At 50.7% G+C, this 25,300-nt stretch overlaps 1 pseudogene; it reads left to right on the top strand.

Moving 5' to 3' along the window:
• The first annotated feature begins 10,075 nt into the window (after positions 1-10,075).
• Positions 10,076-25,088, top strand: LOC141731831 (serine/threonine-protein kinase pim-1-like; annotated as a pseudogene).
• Positions 25,089-25,300: the final 212 nt, after the last annotated feature.

The raw sequence follows: 25,300 nt of genomic DNA, 5'->3' as shown, positions 1-25,300 counted from the left end.
GATTCGAATTAAACCGAAGGAAAAGGTAGGCGTAAGTCCATATGAGATACTATATGGCAAACCATATCATGCAACTGTATTAAAAGGGGAGGTACATGTGAGTGGGGATCAGGCAATTGCAGAATATGTTATGTCACTTAATAAAATCTTGAATTCTTTAAGAAATACGTTACAGTGGAATAAACCGCTCACGCTGGAGAACTCTGTCCACGACATCCAGCCTGGGGACCAAGTGTACATCAAGAAGTGGATTACAGATCCGCTACGGGAATCATGGAGCGGACCCCACCAGGTGATGATGACGACCTACACGGCGGTGAAGGTCCAGGGGATGGATGCTTGGATCCATTACACCAAGGTAAAGAAGGCACCGTTCCAATGGGAAACCCAGATAGCGTCTCCAACCCGGATGATGTTCCGTGCAAAGCCGCCTTCTTAATTATATTGCTGCTAGTAATCATGAGACTGGGTACCTGTTCAAGGGTCTATTTTAGTACAGGCTAAAAAAACGAAGGTTACAGCCATGGAAGAGATAGATGTTCAATTAACTTGTGTTATGTTTCACAGCCAGAAAGTTGAGGCCGGTGAAGTTATTGCAATATGGCAATGGGGGGCTGAAGGAAGCCAAGGCAAGACAGAAGTCGGTTGAGATCAGGATAAACAACAAAGAAACACGGTACTGAATCTTACTAAGGTAACCACAAACGATACGGGAGAATATACATGTTTGGTCAAAATACGGGATAGTTTTGATTACAAAAGAGTGAGTATGAGAGTTTTGCCATGGACAGGGGATCGTGTTGGGAGGAAGCAAAATAGGGAACTGACCTGGGACAGAGTAGAGGACGGGACCAGCTGGTGGGAGAAGGGAGGCAAAGGTTGTGGGTGGTTGAATGTCACTAATCCTAGAATAGAGAATGCATGGTGGAGGCATGACAGAATGACGTCATCCTCACAGAGACACGGTAGAAGGAGAAGACGAGAGGCTAATGATACAATAGAACGAAATGCTGAGCAGGAAAACCTAGTGGTAGGATTAATTAGAGATTTTGGGATCATGCAGAACGTGACTAAAATAACAGCTTGTCTGCCATTACCACAGGCTGCAGGTGAACCAATTCCCTGGGGAATAATACCGGTAACCAAAATGCCTGAATCATTCAAGAATGTTTCATGGTCCTGCCAGTCAGTTCCTAAACAAGTAGAAGTATGGAGGGATTTGTGCATGACCATTCGGGCTATGACTAAAGAGGAATGTGAAATGAAACCCAATCATTATGGTTGGATTCAAAATACCAGGAGGTGTTTGATTGCAACCCCAATAGATGAGCCATGCAATACAGTACGAATAAGAACAAAATCCCAACGAAATGAGATGAGTTGTCAGAATATCACACAAAATTTTGATACCTAGAAAAGTTGGAAGACATTGTGGGGACCCAGTGTTTTGGAACACTATAGTTACCTTGGGGAAGTACAATGGTGCATCCAATAGTCAGGGGTAAAGAATCAGTCACATTATAGGGCCATCATCACGTCTACATCTTCCCGAGAGTTCAGACCGCAGAAAGAAGATTGGAATTGTACTGAAGTTTTTACATGTGATATACCGGAAGACCGAATTAGATTGGTACCGGTGAAAATGGCATTAAAATGGAGATATGAGTGTAGGGAGTATAATCACACAGTTAGCAGAGACTCCATGGATGGACCTATAGATTGCAGATATACTACAGTGCACAGTCCTGGAAATCTAGTCTGAGTGTTGGGACACGGACAGTGGACCACACATTTATCTTTAGATGGATCAGTAACACAAATTACCCTAGGGGTTCCCACATTGTGTCCATACTGGAAGCAGAATAGATTGATTCAAAGGAAAGGACTCAAAAAGAGAGAAGAATCCCTAGAGGAGCAGTGGCATGAACCTGGCGCAGGAGTACAATTTGGGTGGATATTAGAGTCCTTATTCCCTCCGATAGCGACATATCGAAATAGGGAAATGCTCAACAACTTGTTAAGACAGACAGAAAGATTGGCAGCAGCTACTAAGAAGGGATTTAAAGATCTAAATTTGCAATTGCAAGCTACATCAAGAATGACCTTACAAAACAGAATGGCATTAGATTTGCTACTGTTAAAAGAACATAGAGTTTGTGGTTACCTGAGTAGGAGAGTAGATCATTGCTGTGTACACATTCCAAATGTTACACTTGAAGTAGAGAAAGATATTTCCCAATTGGCAGAAGTAGAAACAAAAACCAAGGAAATTGAAAGGGAAGCACAGCATAATTGGATAGGAGCAGTATTTGATTCTTTGGGGCTTCACCTGTCTGGCTAGATTACTTCCGTTATACAGTATGTACTAATGCTTTTGGTATTTTTAGTGACTATATGGATTGTATATAGATGTCTTTTAGGTGTGATTGAAAAGGAAAAGAAGCGATCTATCCGGTTGCTGAAGGTGATGACCCGTGGGCGGCAGAACGAAGAACATCCCCCACCTTGCTATGAAGATGTTACTGTCAATACCGTTGGTTGAGCATCCTTGCAGCAAGACTGAAGGATGCTCAAAAGGAGAGAAATGTTGGAAAAGAAATGAAATTTAGCAAAATGTTTTATTATAGTTCAGTTATGAGTTTTGTGTGAATTGGTTTGGAAAAATAATTTTGTAGCCGTTGATATTATGTGATTGAGTTTTGTGTAACCCTGGCAAGTAGCTTTAGAAACCTAACAAACATTAAGCCAGGGTAGGAGAGTAAGAAGACTAACCGGTTTGGGGATAGCATACAATAGGACAGGTAGAAGATTTATGATTTTGCTCGTTAACTAGGGAATGTATTACAAGGGTCCGTAGTTTGGCGAAGAGCCACTGTTTCTTGGAGACTTTGTTATGAATTGCTTGTGTATAAAAGGAAAACACCCGTGTGTGAATTTTGGGGTTCTGTTTTTGGGGACGCTAGTCCGCAGGCCCCCGGGCCCTTCAATAAAGCGCCGCACAAAACTTATCCGAGTTTTGTGTCCTTTATCAATCGGGCAACAGCTGTTCTTTTTGTTTAGTACATGTAGAATGTGTTATAGTGATTGTTTAGTGAAAGTGATTTGTTAATTGGATTTTAGTGATAGTTGTTTAGCTTGATTAGCTAATTAGATAAAAGCTGTGTTGTGACTGTCTGGAGACAGTCACGAGTTTTTCTTTAGTAGCTTTTTAGTATAGTATCTCTTTAGTATAGTTTTAATATAGCACTAGTGTAATATAGCATAGCCTAAGAAAGCATTTGTTTAACCTTCTAAATCATAGAATCAAAGCACATTATTCCCCACGGGGGGGGTTACCCTGAATCAATACTGTCCTTTCTGTCACTACACACATCACCACTCGGTAGCAGTGCCCCGATCAGCAGCCATCCTGAACTTGCTCTCCTGTTGCTTCACTCACCCACACTCTTGGGGAATCTGGAGCGTGTGGGTCCTTATGGAATGCAATCAGACCCAGAGAATTGCACTGGGAACTGCACTCTTTGTGCATCTGTGCTCGGGCAAGTTCTTCTCTTGGACTCGACCACACTGATGGTGCTAAAGTGGCTGGAGTCAGAAATGCATCCCAGCCCCTCCAGCTCCTCTAATCTCTGAGCACCAGCTGGAATGCAAGGGCATTGATTTCCTGCTCAATTCCCAAACACAACACACACTGATTCCCTGGGCTGCCAAAAGACACAGGAGCCATTAACCTGAAAGTGATGTGTTTCTGCCAGTGCTGGAAAAGGGCAGGAAAAACTGAGAAAAAGCTCCCTTGCTCCCTGGAGAAGGAGAAATTACACAAGGCTTCTCCTTCTAGCAAACAAACAAACAATTAACCAACAAAATATGAAAGTGTTACCTACTCCAGTGTCTAAAGCACTTGGATGCAGTGAAGGGATGTTTGGCAGGGAAACAGCCCTTGTGCTGAGCATTGGCTCTATGGGTCTAAGGCAGGCATCTATGGAAGTCTGCCTGAAGGTCCCTCATGAGCCCCCATTGTCCAGGTTAATCTCCCTCAGCCCCTCCTCCCTGGCCTTGTGCTGCACCCCTTGCCCAGCTCCCCTGTCCTTCTGTGCCCACGCTGCAGCCCCTCCATGACTTTCTGCTTCCCAGGGGCCACAGCTGCACACAGCTCTCCAGCTGTGGCCGCAGCGCTGCCCAGCACAGGCCACGCTCACTGCCCTGCTCCTGCTGCCCCACTGCTGCTGGCACAGCCACCGTGCCCTTGGCCTGCTTGGCCCCCTGGCCCCACGCTGCCTCATCTTCAGCTGCTCACGGCCGCCAGCCCTGCGTCCTTTGGGCCCACGCAGCTCCCCAGCCACAAAGGTGCCCATTGCACTTCAGATACAGCAGGCACCATTGCAAGGTGTTCACCCTGGTTTTAGCATTACAGGACAGCAGTCAAGGATTTGCAGCTTTGCTCCCATTCTAGGCTCCAATGCAATTTTCAAAGTAAACTACACAATAGAAGGTATCAACAGACACATGCAGTGTCTGGTTTTTGCCTCAGAAGAAAGATTCAGAACTACTCCCTTTGTTTCTTTTGCCGCACTAGACAAGAATGGTCCCCCACATCTTCATGGACAACACAGTCATCTCCTTGCAGCTTATCAAAGACCAAGAAACAGGCAGACTCAGAGCACCTATCTGCTCTGCTACCGGCTGCTCTGCCTGAAGGGGCAAAAGAGCAACCTGGCAACAAAGGCAGCAAAATCCCTGACTTCAAGCAGCAACTCTACATCCCCAGTGTGTCTCTGAAATACTCCCAAGTAAGCACACCCAAGAAGTTTGTGGGGCAAAGCACCGCCAAGAGCTTTTGTGGTCAGATCAACATTTTTTTGTGCCTGCAGCAACTTGGCCAGTCTGTGCAGGGGGACAGGTCTGTCCACGCCACAGTGTCCCCTGTGTATCCAACAAGGCTGAGCACAGTGTCTTTGACATGCTCCCTGCTCTGGGATCAGGGACCCTTCGTGCTTCAGGCTGGCCCCTAGCAAAACTCCAGGAAACTGGTGCCTAAACGTGACAGACCAAAGCCCATTGTCCAGCTGTCACAGGCTGGGAGCAATCACCAGGCCCTGGCAGGACTCCAGCACTCAGCATCCTCAGCCAGCAACAGCAAATGCTGGCTGGTCAGAAACGTGCAGCTCTGCCCTGCACTAAAGACAGCAGCACACACAGCTGGCACTTACTGGCTCAGAATGTTCAGGCTGTGGTGTGAGCACAGCTGGAGGCTGGTGCTCATCCACCTCATCGGCCTCCTCTTTGGCCTCCTCTCCATGAGCAGAGGGAGCCAGAGGAGAGACTGCTGTTGGTTCTGTGATCTGTGGACAGACAGCAGTGTGAGGGACACAAAGTTACCTATAATTTATAACCTTATTTCTATTCAGCACTTTATTCTATTCAGCTCTATTTCTACAACCAGCTCTGCTAAGGACAAATCAGAAACTTTGGTAACAATGGGATTCTAAGTCACTGCGACTAAATTTAAATGGGCTAATTCAACAGAATTGCTAATAGTTCTGAATTAGACATTATGCCCTGGCTACTATCAAGAAGCAACATTCTCTCTGCAAAATGAGCTTTTCATTCCTTGAAAGTTCTTAAAATGAAAATTAAGAAATAGCCAGTGATGCCTTTGTTATTGCTGCTGCAGACATGGAAATGGATTTTCTTTCAGCCTACCCAGCTGGCCCTCTACACTCTAGTGCCACAGGCCAAGCTCACAGCTTGCTCTACAATTCCTAAGCACCAGGAACATGAAATGTTCCTTTCTCACTCACCTCAGGATCAGCACCTCTGAATACACGCTTCAGGTGACCTGGAGTGGGCAAGGGAAACAGAACAAGTGCTGTGAGAAAACTGCCTGGGCTGCTGAATCCCACAGAAGAGGTCAACCCAAACAGAGAGTATTTTTCTTTATCAACATCCCTCCGCATGACATAGTTCTTTCACACAGCCAGCAAGAGATCAGGACAATAATCTTGGTTGTGCCTACATTTTGGCCTGTCTAGTCAGTAAATTAATACAAACATGATAAAGAAAATTCAAATTGTTCTTTATCACTCAATGCTTCTGTTCTGTCCAACAGATAAAGCAGCTTTTGTTCTCTTGTCTTTCAGGTACTTTTTTCAAAAAAGAAGTTGCATGCACTAATTCCCATTAAGTTGCTGAAAACAGTCACCCAGAAAAGCTTGCCCCAAATCCCCCTGAGCTGTGGCAGTTCTATTGTGAAACAGCACAGCAGCAGCTCCAGGCTCAGGAGCAGACACTCACTGCTTTGGCGGTTGCACTTCACTGCAAAGGGAATCACTCTTTTAGCACTCAGTCAAGGGTCAAAACGGACAGTCAAATCCTTTCATTACAAAATTTGGAATAAAAGAAGCTTTCCCTGAGTTCTGGGCAGAACTACAAAGTCTTTAGAAGGCCTTCTGAGAAGGCCTCCCAGTCTGCATTTTGGAAGTTGTCCTGCTTGTCCCAGCAAACTGAGGAAATGACAGACTCTGCTGCCACAGACTCTCCCGTGGAGGGAACGGAAGCCCTGCAGGTTCCCCTGCAAATGCTGCCCCTGTGGCTACAGACACCCCCTTTTAGCTGAACCTCTTGACAGGAGCTTTACCAAACCAGAGGCATCCTAATGCTCTTTCTCTTTCAAAATCAACTCAGTCACTAAGGAAGAGCAAGAAGACATGCAAAAGCCAGGTTAGGTTACACCCTAGCCTAAATAGAGTTGAAACTTCTACTTACTTGCCAGGCTGGTAATGAAATAGGCGGAATACACAGTGCCATACATGGTGCAAACTGCAGCAGCGAGTTGCTCAATCATTGTAGCACTGTACTTCAAGTTTACTCCAACCAAGACTCCTGTCAGTGTGCAGCTACACACAGACAAAGGCCACAATCAGGAGGATGCTCCTGATCTGAGCAACCCCTAGGACTGCTCTGGCACTGAGGCCTTCCGTGCACCAAGGCAACCTTCTGATGTCACCACGACGATGTGGCAACCATGCCCTGATATCACAAAGCAAAGTATGACAAAGCAAAGCATCACAAAGCATGTTAGTCTGTGAATTTATGCAAAGCAATTACCAACCTTCTCTACAGCAAACACAAAATGGCCTCGGAAGTTCTCCTCTGACACAAAGCAGCACAAATTCCCCTCATGGGCCAAACCCTGTTGTTCAGGGGATCCAGGAGGAGCTCCAAGAGTGCCCCAAGCACCCACAGCCTGTACCCCAGCTGAGCACACAGATGGGACACCAGCAAAGGAAACCAGACCAAGAAATGGCCCACAGCATTGTACAGAACCAGGAGAGAAAGCACTATTGGCATAGCAGCTGAAGTAATTCCTAACAAATCACCCCATATATCTGCGTGTTTATTGGATGTTCCCAGGGCTGCTGTGTATGTACATCTCTTCCTCTGCTCTGCCTTTCTTCCCCTTTGGCAGCAGTCGAACTGGCAGCATCTGCCCGCCAGCAGCAGCTGCTCCAAGCTGGGAACGCCGCTGGCGGTGCTGATTTCCAGAGGCTTCTGTGTGCCAGGGGAAGCCAAGGCAGGAGCGGGTTGAACGGTGCTGGCGCTGCTGCTGCTCTGTGCCAGAGAGCCCCGGCTGGGCAGGGCACGGTGCCCACTGCGCTGCGGGCTCCTTCTGCTGCCACAGCTGGGCACACCTGGCAGCAAGGCATGACAACTTGTGGGCAAGCCAAGGGGTGTCTGGGGCTGCACTGCTCTGCACACACCCAGCACACCTGCAGCACAGAATCTTAACCCTCAAACAGGTAAACCAAAGGGAAACAGCTGGAAAAGATTTCAGTTCGACCATTCTTTATGCTTCAATAGGAATGACCAAAATGAAAGTTACCGAGCAGGGCCCAATCCACACTGCCAGCTCAGTGTGAGAAAAGAGGCATTACTTTATTTCAGTGCTGGGTGTGTGAGGAATCACTTCCCTAAACCATGCACACCCACGTGTTAGTATCCATGGAACTAAGACATTACTTTCATTACTTTTACTCATTACTTTGCTCAAACTCACAGGCTAAACATTCTCACTGTCGCAGAATAAGGCCTTTGTCGGGGATGAGCCATTTGTCGGTGAGGGGAGACTCGGACACTCAATATGAGTGATAAGCAAGTTCCGTTTATTGAAGAGAGCATCAGACACTTATACAGCAAACAATAAGCTTATGAATATTCTGTAAACCAAGCAATCTATTGGTTAAACTATGCCATGAACTCTTCCTCATTCCTTAGGGGTTACATCTCTCTTTTCTCATGTCTCTTTCACTGTTTGTTATCCTACTACAGCTAGGCCCCAAGGACACACTATCTTGCAGGTGCCGGACTTGGAATTAGCCACAGCTTTGTAATTTTCCATTCTCTAGCAGCTAAATTCCCAACATCTCACAAAGTATTTGACATGTTTAAATCACTTCCCCAAAATTACTGACATTTAGAGTAGGGGTCTCTTGAGGGTCTCTGGTGGTCATGTGGTGAACATTCCGTTCCTCAAATTCTCCTTCCATGGTTAAGAGCCTTCTTCTCCTTGAATGCATTGCAGCTACCTCCTCAGAAGGACCACTGTCTTTATTCTCAAGGCTAAGACATCCACTTGCACACATTAACCACTGCTGTGAGGGAAGGTACAACTAAGCACTGCCTGGTAAATCTTAACAAATTCACAATGTGCTGCAGGTCAACACTTCCCCAACGTCTCTCATTCCTTCTCTGGGAACCAAACACAAGCACTTTGTGATCCCTGAGCCCAAGGCGCCTCCAGCCCTCCTGTCAACCAGCAGCCCTTCTCTCCTCACAAACAGCAGGCCCAGCAGTGCCTTCCCTCACTGGCTCAGTCACAGCTGTGTCAGGAGTTCTCTGTCACACACTGCAGGACCATCCTGGACTGTTTGCTCTCCGCTGCACTCTGTTGCCAGCAGACATCCCCACCCTGTTCCGTGCCCCTTGCAGAACCCTGCACCTGCTGTCCATGGGCACCTGGAAGGGCAGGCACTCACGGCAGAGATGCACCAGCTGCCCTGGGCAGGAACCAAAACCCTCTGGGGGCACAGCTGCTGGCCTGGGTCTGGCACAGCTCTGCACGCCCCACTCCTGACGGGCTCTGGGCTGGAAATGCAATTGCCCTTTCTGCCTCATGGAGAAACACCAGGGCTGCACAAACAATGGCCAGCAGGCCACATCCCAAAGGCACTGCAGCATGGAGCTGAGAAGGAAGAAGACTCTTCCCCAATTCCTAACCATACCAAAACCACCATCATGGGGACTTTTAATCTTCTGGATGTAGAGTTGATTCACAGGGTGACAAGGGAACCTTCCAATGGAGTTGAAGTTTGGTAGATTTTATATTCTGAGTCCTACTCAGACTGTTGTTTTGAAAATTTATTTGAAAATATTTTTTAAAAGGCTGTGCAGTCATATGGTTTTGTTCTAATACCAAAATGGCTAGATGAAATGTACTGGCATTTTAATTACATCCAAACTGATTAGTCTGTAAAAGCTTTCCTGCAGAATAGCCACTAAACAGGAAATGTAAATCTGTGGACTGTTGACTTTGCAAATTTCTACTAAACTTATCAGACAATGAGGCATTTTTAGGTAGATCATAGAGCAAATTAATTCCTATGGATAACTTGATTTGGATAAACACGTTGATTTCAAATTAAAACTGCCAGCATGTACTACGTGGAAATCTGAATACTGCCTTCTATGAGCTCTGAATTATTACATAGTCATTGTTTGCCATATTAACAAAAATTATCATTCTGGCTATTTTTTTACTTACAGTCAGCTCTTCAACAGTCTTTGTAACACCAGAAAGAGAGTTTGTAGCAATGTGAACCATGGGTTGGTGGAGCATTGCAGAAGGCTCCTATGCCAGCACTAAACGTTCACATTTACCATGGCATCACTTCTTGCCTTTAATTCCAAGCTACAGCTCAGTTACTGCAGTATAGATTCACACTTGTAGTCTGTATTTGCAGCCGGTTCTTACTGTCCAGAAAAATATCAAGCTTGGATCTCAAATCAAACTAAAACGATGAGAGAGTAAGGTTCTGGATAGGTATAGCAAGAACTAAGAGATTTTTTTGCAAATATGTTGAAAAGTTGTTTGTACCTGCTGCAAAAATGGCAAATTAAAGACTTGCACTCTAACTTGTAAGCTGAGTTTTGCCTGTTCTTTCTGGACTGATTTCTTGAGGCCATACACTGAACCTAATCAGTAAGAAAATCAAAACCACAGGAGTAGTTTGGAGAATATTGTAAATTATTCTGTCATTATGCTTTTTGCCTGAAAGTTCCAGCCATCATCTGATTGGAGTAATTAGAGGAGATCGAAGCCATCACACTGTGCCTGTGCACACAATTCCTTCCCAGGGGCAATCCATGAAGCAACGCTGACAAACCCACACCAGCAGCTGCTGCCACACAGCCATGAAGCAGAGAATATGTATTTCTGCTACCCTTGGACAGCTGAAGATGCCTCTGCTGAGCTAATTTTAGTGACTGCCCACCACAGATGAGACCTTGTGGTCAGTCTCCAACAAGTCAGGGCAGTTCATATTCTGCCTAAATGAAGTAAGTCTAGCAATACATAGACCATGGAGCCTGAGGAAAGCCAGCAGCTGTGAGAAATTTAATTTGTTTCCGTATCTTTCTTTTTACTAATTTGTTGCAGTCTATTATTTCAAGAATGGAAACTTTTGGCATACCATTGGCCAGAAGGTTGGTCAATCTTCCATTCGTGACTCCTCTGAAAGCATCACCCCAATGTTTTTATCAGTAGCTCTTCCATCATCATGGCTCACACAGCATTTCCTGCAGCTCTTCCTGGAGCCAGGGAAAGGCACCAGGAGAAGGGGGAGCAAGCTGTGTGCAGACACTGTGTCAGCTGAAGAGACATTTGTTTCCTCTGATTTGACTGAATGGCTGCAGGAACCTTGCTGGCCCTGCTGGCGGGGTGGCCTTTAGCAGGGCTGGGCAGAGTTTGGGGCCCAGGATCCCTCCTCTCGGTGGGACACCAGGGTGAGCAGCCCCTGTCCCAGGCAGGAGCAGAGGTTCTGTGGCTCTGCCCTGGGCACAGGGACCTGCCACTGCCATGAGCTCCGGCCGCGGCTCCTCTGGGGCAGCTCCTGCTCTGCAGTGATGATGGGCGCAGCTGGGGGTGGCTGCAATGGAGGGGGGCTTCCAGTGGGCTCTGTTGGTCTGCCACACTGGAGCCAGCAGAGCTTCTGGAAGGAGTCTCCTCTTGTGAGCTGCTGGAGCTGGAGCTGGCACTGGCCACAGAGCCGCTGTGCTCATCCCTGACAGGAGCAGAGCACAGCAGCCTCTGGGCCTCCTTGCTGCACGATGGCAGTGAGGAGGCCATGGACCAGAGGTTCAGTGTGTGTGACTCAGCTTCCTGAGCAACTGTGCTAAGAAAACCCTGCATCCCTCCCGCCAGATCTAAGACACTCCAAGAAATCTGTTGGCACGTTGGGAACTCAGAACTGTTTGCATTTTGAACAATTGTCTTATGAGTGCTTTTGATTGTTTTTGTCATTTTGTGTTGATTCAGCTGATCCTTCAGAGAAGCTTTCCTAATAATATAGAACATAGGTAATTGTGGAGACCCTGGGGGGGCATTCCCTGGTCTAGGGAGACACAAGAAGTTTCCCTCAAAAGCTGTTGGACCCCATTGGCTCCTTCCCCTGTTCCTGTGTCTGTTCCTGTGTTCCTGAGCCACACCTTCCCTATTCCCTGATTGCCCCCCTTATCTTTGTACTGCCCCAAGATCAGGGTCAGCCCCCGGGCCCCTGTGGAGACAAAGTGAGACCCTCTGTGTGTGGGTGCTGGGAGCTGAACATCTCCCTGCACAGCTGAATAAAACATCTGTGGAGATCATGCAAAGGTCCTTTTTGCTTCTTTGCCCTGGACTATGCTAACAGCAATTCAGACTGCTACAGAGGAGAAGCTGCAGTACTGGCACCAAGATTTTGGCAACTTGACCCCAGGCACAGAGGGCGTGCAGGATGCTGCTCTATGAATTCCTTAACCAGCCATCTCTGGTGCTGGCATATTCCCTCCAGCTTCTGCTGCAGCCAGGGCCACCTTTGGTCCAGTAGATGACATTGTTATTTGAAAAATTCGGCCCACTCCTTGGGCAGGAGGCCATCCACAGGCTCTGGTCCTGCAGCCCCTGCTCAGCTGGGGACAGTGTTCCCTGTGGGGAAGATGGAGCAGCCATCACAGGGTCTGGGGGGCTGTTTTCAGCAAGGTGGCCCGGCTCTCTCCCTGCTGGACTCTAGCAATTGTTTGGGGGAGCTGATGGCAAATTGTATGTAGTCCTGTTCATCCTACTCAGAAAACCTGACAGCTTCTATCATTCTCCTGCAGAGTGGGCACGCTGGATTTCTCTTTGCCCACTGCAGGGTGCAGCCCAGGCAGAACTGGTGGTGACAGGGCAGAGAAAAATTCACATCCTTCTTAGTGCCCTGGCAGATGGGGCAGCTCCATTCTGTCCCCATGGCCATGTCTGTCTGTCCCAGCAGCAGGGAAGAGCTGAGGACCATGAGCTGCTCTCATTTGCAATCTTGCTTGGCCAGAGCCCAAGCTCGAGCCAGAGAGCTCCAGGCTCTGTCAGTGCCCAAACATAAGCAGAAAGGGATGTTGTGTCACAATCCATTCCTTGGTGAAGGAGGTTCATAGCGGCCTCAAGAGGCACCTCAGACACTCAACAGTCAAGGCAGTAACATATGGACAGGGCACAGATGGCAGTTCATGGCTGGGAGAGCATTCATAGACATATCCAAGGACAAATTTCCCAGGAACTCTCAACAGCTCTGGGATCTGCCCATCAGCTCTGTCAGAAGCTTCAGCAGAACAACCAAAGTCCTAAAAAGCAGCTTCCAGAAACTTTTCCTACCATCCTGCCTGAGCAGCCGGGTTGCTTGCTGGAAAACACTCTTTTTCTTCTCTTCCCCAATGCCCTGTGGACACTTGCAGCCAAAATAAAAAGCTCCTGGCCCTCTGTGTGATGTGATAATACAGTTTTTATGTTTCCATGCTGGCATGAAAGAAAGCTGTGCTGTGGGTCAGGAGAGGCCAGGACCCACTTGGCCTTCCTGCAGGCTGAGGTGGTCCCAGCAGACATCCTGCTGCTTTTTTGGGGAATGTGTGAGGGGGAGTGGAGGGGGTGACAGAGAGGCCGAGACCATAGAGTGGAAACTCAGCTCCAGAGAGGCAGTGCAGACTCTCCCTGCTGAATGCCTGCTGGGGCTGGCAAAGAAGGAAAATGCCCCAATAACAGCAGTGGCACTGTGTCTCAGGGACAGGTACAGGGAGGTGACAACAAACAGCAGCATGGCCCAGTCTCACAGCTCCTAGGAAGCAGTGACAGAGGGGCCTCATGTGCCAGAGGTTTCAGAAAGGCTGTCCTCTCAAATGGCCACTCTGAAACCCCTCTCTTTGTCTCTTGGATTTGTGTACGCTTTTGACAGCCACAGCATCCTGGGGCAACGCGTTCCACGATTTCATTAAGCACTCCTTGAAAAGCACCTCCCAATGTTCAACTGAGCTGCCAGCCTGGTCATTTCAGAGGGTGCTGCCTTGGTGGAGAGAAAAATCAATCTTCTGCCTTTCAGGGAGCTGAAGGAGAAGGGACTCCTCACCATCAAAGACCTGGCTGGGTCCCATTCAGAGGTCCTGCTTTGCAGACTTGGTGAGGTTTGCTTGGCCGTTACCAGCGAGGTGAGAACATTGTTCTGAATTGTCCCCCATACTTCATACACGGTGTGTAGAGTAGGTATGTGCTTGTTCATCTCCATGTGTGCTCAGGGTCTGCCTTCATTTCTGGTTTTAGACCTGATATTTCCAATGTCTGTCAGCTGTCTGTATGATCTGTGGGTACATGCAGCTGTATTTACTGGCAGGTAGGGTATCTGACACTCATCTTTGAGTGTGGTGCCTTTATAATGCAATGTGCAAATGCAGAAACTGAGACGCTGATGATGTTATTGGCCAGAGTCCCAGTCTCTGCCCAAGCTGTAATTCAACACTGTAAATTATTCTGTAGACCTGAGCCTGTGTTTTCTGTTTCCTGGCTGAGTGCTTCAGCTGCTGGTGTTGGTTTTTTGAACAGGAGCACCTGACTCTTTTACCTTTATCACTTGTGCCTTTATGATTTGAAAGCAGCCCTTGCTTTAATTTTCTAGTAAAAGGGCCTAAAATCAAAGCTGTGGACATTTTAGAAGGGTTAAGTAGATCACTGAATGAAATTTTTATTTTAGGCCTGTAGTGAGAAGGTCTGAGGCCAGAAATTGGTGCCAGAGTAAGTGCCTTTCTGTGCTTGTGCTCTCCTGCTCTTCTTGTACTTGTATGTTCCCCTGGACACAGTGGGATGTGTTGTCATTTCCTGGGACTTCTGTAGAAGGCAACTGGTTTTCTTTCCAAGGTGATTCTTATGTTTCCCCTCATGGCTTCCCCAGGTGACCAACCTCCATTCCAAGGTGTCCTGCTCTGCCATTGTCACTCTGGGAGAGCTCTCTGTGACCTTGAAGAAGGACATGGACTCTGAGGTGGATGAGGGTGCTCTGGTCCTTCTCCAGATGGTGTCCAACACCCCAGAATTTGTTCAGAAAGCAGCCAGTCAGAGCCTGGGGATCATGGTGGAGAATGTGACTCCTGCACGAGCAATGACTGCTTTCATGGACATGGGAGTCAAGTAGGTTCTTCTTCTTTTAGTGATATTCTTCACCTTCGTGTGTGTGGAAGGGAGAAGGGATGAGAGAGAGAATGGGAATGCTGGGAGGGAAGGGTCCTGTATCCTGCATCTTCTGTGGACGCAGTGACTTGATTCTCTGACCAACCTCACTTCTTCCCTCTTGTCACCTATTTCTGCCCTCCTGCAGCCCATTAGGTCTCAGAATTACAGAAGTGTAGAATGTGGGGAGTTGGATGGGTCCATCAGGACCATCGAGTCCAGCTCCTGGCCTTGCCCAGAACAGCCCAAGGGTCACACCAAGTGCCTGAGATTGTTGTCCAAATGCTCCTTCAACCCATTCAGGCTTGGTGCTGTGACCACTGCCCTGGGGAGCCTGTTCCAGTGCCCAACCACCCTCTGGGTGAAAAACCCTTTTTCCTTGTGTCCAAACTAAAGCTCCTCCGACTCAGCTTCCTGCTGCTTCCTGGAGTTCTCCCAGTCTGTCAGATTTTCCTACATGTGGTGACTGATGGGGAAGGGAAAGTGCCTGCAAAGACCGAGGATAGAGCCTTGTGCTTTTGTGGGAAGAGGGACAATTGCAATGGCAGCTGTGAGCAGTTTGGTATTTCACAGTGCTAACCACAGAGGCCCTGGGAAAACCATGTCTCCTCATGATGCCATTAACTTGGGAAATGAGGAGGGTCCTTGCTGGGGCGTGGAGCACATGGGGGACAATCTGCTGGGTGTGGCACAGCCTGCACTGCAGGTGCAGCTCCTCCCAAAAGAGGCTTGTAGGACTGTGCTGGCCTTAGAGCTCTACTTTCTATTCAAACTGATGCTTCACATTAGCCTTGAGATGATGAATCACTTTACAGTGACTGCCATGGGACAGTTGAAGCAAATGCTGCCTTAAATGTTGGTGCTAGGCCTGATAGTTCCCAAGAGACACTCTCTAGAACAGGACAGCCCGGCTAAACTGCCTGCCACCCTTTCCTCAGCTTTGCAATAGGGTAAAACATTCAGATGGATCCGTTGCCAAGCCCCACAGAAGAAATAGGCTGGATTGCTGGATATTCTGCAACTTCAAAGCCAACAACGTGTTTTCCCTGCATTTGTTGTTTCCCAAAGTTCTGCAGATTTGGGGATTCATGGGTGAAAAGAGCCTCAATCCTGCTGTAGGTCTCTGTTGTGTGCATCTGCCCCTGCTCTCTCCATTGCCCTTCCTACTCATGGCATGGGGGGCCTGAAGCAGCTCCAGATGGAGGACAAGGTGAAGGCAATCATGGCTCAGCCTCACACAGAGGTGAGGGGGGAGCTGGGCCAATCTCTGCTGGGAGGAAGGGTCTTGTGGCAGCCCAGAGAGGCTGTGCACATTGCCAGGGAACAGCTGTGCCTGCATGTGCCCCTGCAATGAGCTGTGCTGCTGCCAGTGCCCCTGGAGCTGTGGGGCTGCTGAGCTGTGGGGCAGGCAGAGGAGCAGGAGGGTGCATGTGCAGCTGAGCCATTCCTGGGGAGCACAGGGCTCTGGGCTCCCTGCTGTCCCAGGGCAGCCCAGAGGCCAGGCTGTGCCTGTGCCAGCTCTGGGCAAGTGGCTCAGGGTTTGCCCCGGCCTGCCTCAGTGTCTGCCAGCAGGAGCATGTTTCCCTGTGCAGCTGTTTAGACATTTCCAGGAAATGTGTCCCAGGAATTATGGAGCTTCAGATGCTTTAGGTTTGCATGGTGGCCTCTGTTAAACTTTGCCTCTCTGTTAAACATTGTGTCTCCATTTTGCAGATCTGGCTGGTTACAGTCTTACTGAGAAGTTTCCTCCAGACTCTTCCCATGTTCCCTCACCGACAAAGTCCTCACCTCCCGTCCAGAAGAGCTCTCTTTCCTCCAAGCTCAGGAAGAAGCTGCCACCTGTATGGAGAGTGTTGAAGAATATGATTGATGTGTTAGGCTTGATAGTTACAGCTGTACATATGTTCTGATCTTTAGATGTAGTTTTGAATTATTGTGTTTTGATTGTATCTTTAAAATTTAATGACATATTTTTAATTGGATATATTTTATTTTGATGGTAAAAAAAGTAAATTAAAAAAATAAAATTTAAATAAACCAAGAGGAGAATATGAGACCAGGACCTGCTAGCCTAGAGATTATGGGAGTGCAGCTCATCCAGTGTGCCAGTGTCTCACCACATCCTTTCCTCATCGGGCTTCTCCTCTTCCTCTTTGGCCATGTTTGCTTTGTGTCATCCGTGCTGCTCTTTGTTACTTGGCATTACAACTGAGTCACCTGTTGACCTGTTTGGGGGACAATGGATCCAAAAGATCCTGTCTAGTCAAAGGTTTTCTACCTAGGTGTGTTCTGTGCTCACCAAAGGCCTGAGCAAAGAAACCAAGAGAGGTGTGCCCAAATCCCAAAGCTCTGCTCCTTTGCAATCTCCCACAGATCTGGCTCACAGGTGTCTTCAATCACAATTCCATAGGTAAGAAGAGTTCATGTATTTCACTGGGAAATGATGCACTGCTTTGGCAAAGTCACCTGTATGTATATTTACCCAGGACAGCAGTGCAGCTGTGTTGTTTGCACCTTGTTTGCAGAAGGATGAGTGCACTGGGAGGCCAATAACAAGTGACAAGGGTTCCTCCAATCTGCACTGCAGCCTGGGTGCCATTCATCCCAGAGCTAGGGGATCATTTGTTCCCATGGACCAGTGCTTGCCAGGGGAATGAATTCCTGCACAGCTGGAAGAAGCAATTCTGGATTCAGCCCCAGCTGTTCGTGGGCTGCATGATCATTGACAATGATGCCCTTCCAGAAATTATTCTGCAGTTTCCTTTCATAGTCATTTGAAGCTTTTAAACTTCACATTTCAATTTGCTTTGCCCTAGGGAAAATCACTTCTGGGCTCAGTACAAACTGTCGCCTTTTGGCAGCCAAGTCCTCATGGTTGCCAGCTTCTGATGTTACAGAATGTCACCTGGCAGCATGAGTTTGCTCTGGACTTAGCTCTGGCTCTAGTCCTGGCCTAGTAAAACAGTTGGTAGCTCTACACCTTCCTTTCTCTTCCTCCCTCTTTTTCCTTATCTCGCCCTTTTCCCCCCAGTTCCTCCTCAATGCATTTTGCTGTGGTTATTCAATAAAGGTACATTTGTTTTGGTTATAGCAGCAACTCCCTGTACCGTGTCGGTGTTTTTTGCACTCTGAGATCAACCCACAAACCACCACAAAACCCGTTCGTAAGGATGGATCGTGACACTTGTATACATACTACAGAAACCTTCTCTCAAACCTTAAAAATTCTCTACAAATTCATTTCCAACATTACTGGGTCTGGCACCACCCAGGTCTGGTGTTTGCTGCCACCACCAGTGCCCAGATCTGGAAATTCCCTTGTTCTGGCAGAGCCAAGTCCAGCATTTTTCTGGTAAAGAAAGCCAAAATCTGGCAATTTCTGCTGCCGGCACCGGCAATGCCAAGATCTGGTGTTTGCTGCCACTGCCCGTACCCCAGCCTGGACATTTCTTATTCCAACACAGCCCAAGTCCAGCAATTCTTTGGAAAAAGAAGACAAAAGGCAGCAATTTCCTGGTGTCAAGACTGTCACCACCCAGACCTAGTGTTTGATGGCACCGCCCATGCCCAGATCTGGACATTTCCCTGTGCCACCACAGCCCAAGTGCAGCAATTTGCTGGCAAAGAAAGCAAAACCAGGCAAATACCTGGTGCCTACACTACTCCGATCTCGTGTTTGCTGACACCGTCAGTGCCCAGATCCAGAATTTTTCAAATGCCTGCACAGCATAATTCCAGCAACTTCCTGGCACAGAAAGTTAATATTTGGCAATTTCTCAGTGCCAGCACAACCCAAATGCAGCAATTTTCTGGCAAAGAAAGCCAGAACCCAGCAGCTTCCCAGTGCTGCCACCAGCACCACCCAGATCTGGTGTTTCCTGTGCAAGTGCCCAGATCTGGAAATTTGCCAGTGCTGGGAAATTGCCCAAGTGCAGCAATTTGCTGGCACAGAAAGCCAAAACCCGGCAACTTTCTGCTACTGGGTCTGGCACCGACCACATCTTGTGTTTGCTGCCCCAGTTGCCAGATTTGGAAAATACCTGGTGCCAGCACAGCCCAAGTCCAGTGATTTGCTGGCACAGAAAGCCATAATTTTGAAATTTGCAGGTTCTGGCTCCAGCACCATCCAGCTCTGGTGTTTGCTGGGACCGCCAGTGCCCAGATTTGGAAATTTCCCGATGCCTTCACAGCCCAGGTCTAGCAAATTGGTTTTAGCTAGCTTAGGCAGAGAAGTTCCTTTGGACTGTGACTTTCCTTTTTCTTGGAATTGTTTAAACCTGCTCTGCACTGAAAATCCAGAAAAACACTGGCAGCAGCTCACACCTGTGGCCCACCGAGCTCTGAGACGCTGCATTCCAGCACCAGAGGGACTCAGGAGAGACCGAGTGAGCCAACTACAACCCACAAAAAGAACTTTTTGAATTTGCCATCTCTTCAGCACTGTCAGAGGTTTTATTTAATATTATTCATTTTTCATGCTTGTGAATACTTTACTTGTGAAATAAACTGGGTTTTTTCACTTTTCTCAAGGGAAGTTGTTTCCTGAAATAATAGGGGGACAAGCCGCTTGAACTTGCTTTCTAGTCAGACCCCTTTTGGAGGTTTCCTCCCAAAATTTGCCCTAAACCAGCACAAACAGTCACAATGAAAATTTCACCAGTGGCGTAATTTCCTGGTGGCAAATCTTGTGACTGAAGCTCGACCTTGCTCTCCATGAGAGATTCTTGGAAAGAGCAGACAGGAGAAGATTCCTGGAAAACTGAAACAACTTTCCAGAAGGGAAATGAAAATGAAAGAAACAATCCAAGATGTTTTCCTCTATTTATTTCTATGCTCCCCTTTTCCATGTTGCACTGCATCTCCATCCCAGTAATTCCAGATGCACCTCACTTCTAAGATCGGTGACTTAGTGACTTTTGGACACTCTAAAATACCATGAGCCACACAGAGTTTTCCTTTCCCTGTTTTTACTGGAAGGCAACACTGGAGGTGTCAGTGCAGTGCTGGGCTCAGGTGGGAATCCTACCCCAAGGGAAGGTGGCCCGACAGTGCTTGACCCTCAGCAAGGACAATGCACAGCAGCAAGCGAGGGGATCGCTGTGCCAGTGTGCAGGAGTCAGGGCTCTGCATGTGGGCTCAAGGCTGCAAAGTTCCCGTGTTTGGGCAGACGGAGGGGCTGTCCCCGGGGCGCGCGGGGCTCGAACGTGGGGCTCGTGGGGCGAGCGGGGAACGGACACGGGGACGAACGGCCCCGGTGCTTCAGTTGCAGCGGCGGCAGCGGCGGCAGCAGCAGCGGCGGCAGCAGCGGCGGCGGCAGTGGCGGCAGAAGCAGCAAAACCAGATACTTTTGAATAGTCTTTCTCCTTTTCTTTCTCTTTCTCTCTTTCTTTCTCTTTCTCTCCCTTTCCCGCTGTCGGACACCCTTATCTCGGGGTCCCTTACCCGGCGTCCCTCTCCTCTCCCCGCCTCCCTCTCCCCTGCAGGGCCGGGCCATGCCCCCGGCCCGCCCCCGGCCCCGGGCGGGGCTGCCCCGTGCCCGGCCCCCGCCGTCCCGCCGCGGTCTCGCCTCCGCCCAGCTCGGGCTGTACTGGCGGTGGCGCTGCTGGGCGGGCATCAGTGCCTGGTGTGGGGGCGGCATCGCCGCCCTTCGGCTCCGCCTGGCCCAAGCCCGGCCCCGGACCCGACGCAGGGTCCAGTCCCGACCCCGGCCCCGGCCCCGGCCCCGGCTCCTCCCGGGGCCCGCGGAGGACACACGCGGCGCGGCCGCTCCCGCCGCCTCCGCTGCGGATTCCCCGGCCCGAGCTCCGCCGCTCGACAGCGCGGCCTCCGGCCCCGAGCCGCCGAGGCCCGGGGCGGGTGGGGATGCCGGGCCCGGGGCGGGTGAGGGGCGCTCGGGGGCCGTGGCTGGCCCCGGGCCGAGCGCTGACAGCCGCGTCCCGCCCGCAGGGAAGGCGCAGGAGGCCCTGCAGGAGCGGTACCGGCTGGGTTCGCTGCTGGGCCGCGGCGGCTTCGGCAGCGTCTTCGCGGCCACGCGGATCTCGGACGGCGCCCCGGTGAGCGGCGGGGCCGGCGGCGGGCGGAGGCGGAGGGGATGGAGGAGGAGGATGGGTCGGGGCACGGCGGGACGGGCGGCGAGCTGAGCCCGCTGCTCTCCCTCGCTCGCAGGTGGCCATCAAACGCGTGCCGCGGGATCGCATCCGGCACTGGGGCGAGCTGGTGAGTGAGCGGGGCCAGCGGCTACAGCCGGGCCGTGCCGGGCGGCGAGGAGCCGGGGCCCGGCAGGGTGGGAGCCGCCGGGAGCCCTGCGGGGAGAGCGGGCGTGGGCTGAGCGGGGCGTGCAGAGCATCCCGGGCTGGCTGAGGGCTTCCCCAGGCCTGGCACGGCCTCGGCCCCACTGACGGCATCGTGCTCCTCACGCAGCCCGACGGCACCAGCGCACCCCTGGAGATCGTGCTGCTGGCCAAGGTGTCCTGTGGCTGTGGTGGTGTCATTCAGCTCCTGGAGTGGCTGGAGCTCCCCGACAGCTTCCTGCTGGTGCTGGAGCGTCCAGAGCGGTGCCAGGAGCTCTCGGGTTTCCTGGCGGAGCGAGGGTTCCTGCCAGAGGAGGAGGCGCGGGTGCTGTTCCGCCAGGTGCTGGAGGCCGTGCGGCACTGCACCAGCTGCGGGGTCCTGCACCGGGACATCAAGCCCGAGAATATCCTGCTCAACCTGGCCAGCGGGCAGCTGAAACTCATCGACTTTGGCTGTGGCGCCTTCCTCCAAGACACAGCCTACACCCAGTTTGCAGGTGAGCCTTCTCAGGGGGTGCTCCTGGGCATCTCATGGCCCAGCCTGGGTGCAGCACTGGGGCCTCCCCCTATTGCAGCCGGGATGGGATTGATGCTAGAGCCGAGTTGATTTGGGTGGGGGTGTGAGGGGGGCCAGCTCCCAGCCCTGCTGACAGCCTTCAGCACTCACTGTGGCCTGGGCTGGGGCTGGAGCTGGAGCAGCCAGCCCGACACAAATCCCCATGGGGGTAGCAGAGAGGGAGGTCTGACCGCGTGCCCCGGACGGTTTGGTGTGCAGGCGAGGAAGGGCTGGACTGCTCCACTCCCCTTGTTTGCCTTGGCTTATTAAGATTTTTGGGGGCCATGCAGGTGGGGAGGAGAGTGGATTTTCTCCACTACGGAGTGGGTTTTTCCTTTGTGTGTCATGGTTGGGCCTTCCTAGGGTTTCTTCTGCCCTCTTCCAGCACCAGTGGCTTCTTTTCCAGCCCCGAGTTTGTGCACAAGTCCCAGGTGCTGGCAAGAGGGCAGCGCTCACCCCGTGTGCCTCTGGGGCAGCCCCCACATGCCCAGGGATGCTGGGGCCAGGCTCTGGGAGCAGCAGCATCCCCTGCTGAGCTGTGTCTGTGTTCCACAGGAACCCTGTCCTACAGCCCACCAGAGTGGATCCAGCACCAGCGCTACCACGGCGAGGCAGCCACAATCTGGTCCCTGGGCCTCCTGCTGTGCCACCTGGTCATGGGGAAGCACCCGTTCAGGAGGGGCCAGGAGATCATCCGGGGGCGGATCTTGTTCCCACGATGGCTCTCTCAAGGTGGATCCTCATCTCTGGGCACGGGGGCAATACCAGTGCTGGGAGACAGCAGCGGGCTCATGGGCATCCCACTCTGGCAGCTGCTGAGGAGGTGGCACATGTCCTGCTCTCCTGCTCTCCTCCAAACAGAGTATCCATGGGGAAGTTTAGGCCCAGCTCTGGGCACACCCAGCATGACCTGGGCATGGGAACAGGGGGGCAGCTTCTCCAACTGACTGGTGATTTCTGGTTTCTCTCCCCAGCGTGCCAAGATGTCATTAAGAGGTGTTTGTCCATGCAACCCTCGGACAGGCCATCCTTAGAAGATCTTTTCTGTCATCCTTGGGTGAAGGATGTTTCCCTGCCCTAGAAGACTGAAGATATCCACGTGCACAGTTGGATCCAGGGGCCTGGCAGGTACCAGCTCCATGCATGTCTTGGCAATCAGTGGCACGCAAACCAGGCTGGTTTTGTCCTGCCTGTAGCTCTGAGCAGGGTTCAGCAGAAGGGAACACACAGCTCTTGGGCTGGAGCTGAGCTGCAGACCTGATGTGGCAAGCACTGGTGGCCACCATCCCCCTGGTTTTGTTTGTCCTGTTCATGGATGGCTGGGGCCCTGGGCAGAGACCTGAGAGCCTGGTCTGGCCCCAGGGCAGGAGAAGGAGCCCCTGGAGAAGCTGTTCCAGGTCGGGCTGCTGCTGGAGACACCAAGGACAACCTCAAGGATGACAATCTCTTCCCAGCCTGGCCAGCTGAAGATGATGGACTTGGATTCTGGTATTTTCTTCAAAGCCAGGCTCCAGACCCAATTTGCAGGTGAGTCCACAGACAGGGGAATGCTCCCAGATCTGGGCATGGCACAGTCTGGCCGGGCACCAAAGGTTCCCCCTTTGCTGGGGCAGATGCAACTCATTCTTCAGTCACTGCCCAGCTGCATTTTGGCTCTGGGCAGCTGCTGAGGGCTGGATGTGCCGTGGCTGGCTGCAGGCTGGGCACACGTCCTGCCCTCCTGCTCTGTGCCAAAGGCAGCAGGGATGGGCAGCTCTGGGCACAGCTCTGGGCACAGCCAGCATGGCCTGGGCACTGCAGGCCTTGGCACAAGGGCACAGGAGCCCTCAGCTGACGCGCGGTTTCTGCTTTCTCTCCTTGCAGCCGGGCTCTGCGGGTGCTGAGGCTGCTCTGGGCTCTGCCAGGGCTCTGCTGGGCTCAGCCCTGGGTCCAGCTGGACTGGCTCTGCCCTCACATTGCTCTGACAGCTCTGCATCAGACGAGCCCTTTGTGGGCACAGCGCCTGAGCTTTCTGCTTTGGCAGGTGAGTGAGACTCTGCTGCAGGCCCAGAGATTGCAGCTGGGGACACACATCCAACTGGCAACGACCCAAACTCTCCACAGTCCCAGCTGAACGCCTGGATCTGCACAGGGTGTTTTGTCTGTCCCATTCTTCCTTCTTGATTGGCTGGAATTGTGTAATTGCACTTTCTTCCTCCTCTAGCAGTGCCACGAGTGGGCCAAAGCTGGCGAGTGGGCCGTGCTCCTGAGGCAGTGCAGTCTGGAGCTGGTGGATGGAGAATTGCCCTTCTGCACTTCCAAACCAGAGCAAAAAGCCGTAAGTGGGACTTTGTGTCTCTAAGAAATCCCTGTAAGTTTCAAGGGGAATGTGCAGCTCATTCCCAGGCTGAGAAGGAAGGTCATCTTCTAAAGGATTTGGGCTTTGACAGAGTTTCCATTCCCAGTCCTGCTTGGAGCCGGAAGGGCACAAAGCAATTTCCTCTTGCTTTGAGCACAATTTCAAATACCAATGTTGGAAAAAAAGCCCAAAATTTTTAAAAGGCTGCTGAGGTCAGTAAGATGGATCCATGCCATCAGCACATTTACAATGTAAATAACTGAGTTCTCTTTTTAAAAAGATCATTTACCTCTTAATGCAAAGGATGTAACTTGGCATTTATGCTTTGTTTTTTTCATTAACTGTATGTTATGTTTTTTCTCTAAGACCTGGATTTTACTCTTATCTTTTACCATTTACCTATTTTTCCCTTTTTCCTTTTTTTTTTCTTTCAATAGAAAACATGTCCTACAAAAGGAATGTCCTTAGCTCCTGGTTCCTGTGTGGAGCAGCTCCCTTCCTGCTGGCTGAGCTGCTCAGGCAGAGCCCGGCAGCTCCTGGCCCTGCAGGGCTGAGTGCTGTGGTGTGTTCTTAAGTTCGTTAGTTTGCTCCCCCCATTTTCTGTATTACTTCCTGCTGCTACCCTGCCAGTTATGTTGCTATGGAAATGAAACTGCTCCTCCCTTGGTTTCTCTTATAAAGTGAAAGTTGTTTCCTCCTTGGGGTCAGTCAATCACTCTTTTTCTCCTCCCAGGTTTCGAGAATTTTCTTTTCTCTGGGAGGTATGGTTGGCTGTAGCCCCGGAGCCCCTCCTATGATTTATAACAGTTGGTTACTTTGGTATATCAGTTATGTTTCGTACCTCCAAATATGTATTTCTATTGGATAGCCGGGTTTCCCTGCCTTCTTCCCCCCTTTTCCCTTAAAACCCTCTCTCGCCCCCTGCTCGGGGCCATTTGCTGGGTGTTTCCCCTCCTTGTTGGTTCTTCTGTAATAAACCGACAGTTTACCCCCAGCAAGTGGTCGCCTCCTAATTCGTCTCTCACCGCACTGCTCCGAGCTATCCCCCAGCTCAGCCCGAGGCCAAGACGCCGAGGGGGGCTGTTTTCTGATGGGCAGGGGCCCTGGCCTTCGCCCCTCACCAGATAGCCGGATTCCAGGGCCGTTCACACCCCCGCGCAGTGTGGCGGACCAACGTGGGGGCCTGAAATAATCAAAACAGACCACTTGGAAGTGGAAATTTTAGTTTCCAGTGGGCGCTACACTACCTCGGGGAGGGGGCAGGCTTCGTTGTAGGAGCGGCACTCCCTGTAGGATCAGAATCGGGAACCCTCGCACCCAGAGAGGACGGTTCCGGAGAC

The sequence above is a fragment of the Zonotrichia albicollis genome, chromosome 26, assembly GCF_047830755.1.
Source record: "Zonotrichia albicollis isolate bZonAlb1 chromosome 26, bZonAlb1.hap1, whole genome shotgun sequence".
Lineage (NCBI taxonomy): Eukaryota > Metazoa > Chordata > Aves > Passeriformes > Passerellidae > Zonotrichia > Zonotrichia albicollis.
Note: the sequence above shows the minus strand (reverse complement) of the source record. Positions and strands in the feature narration are given on the sequence as shown.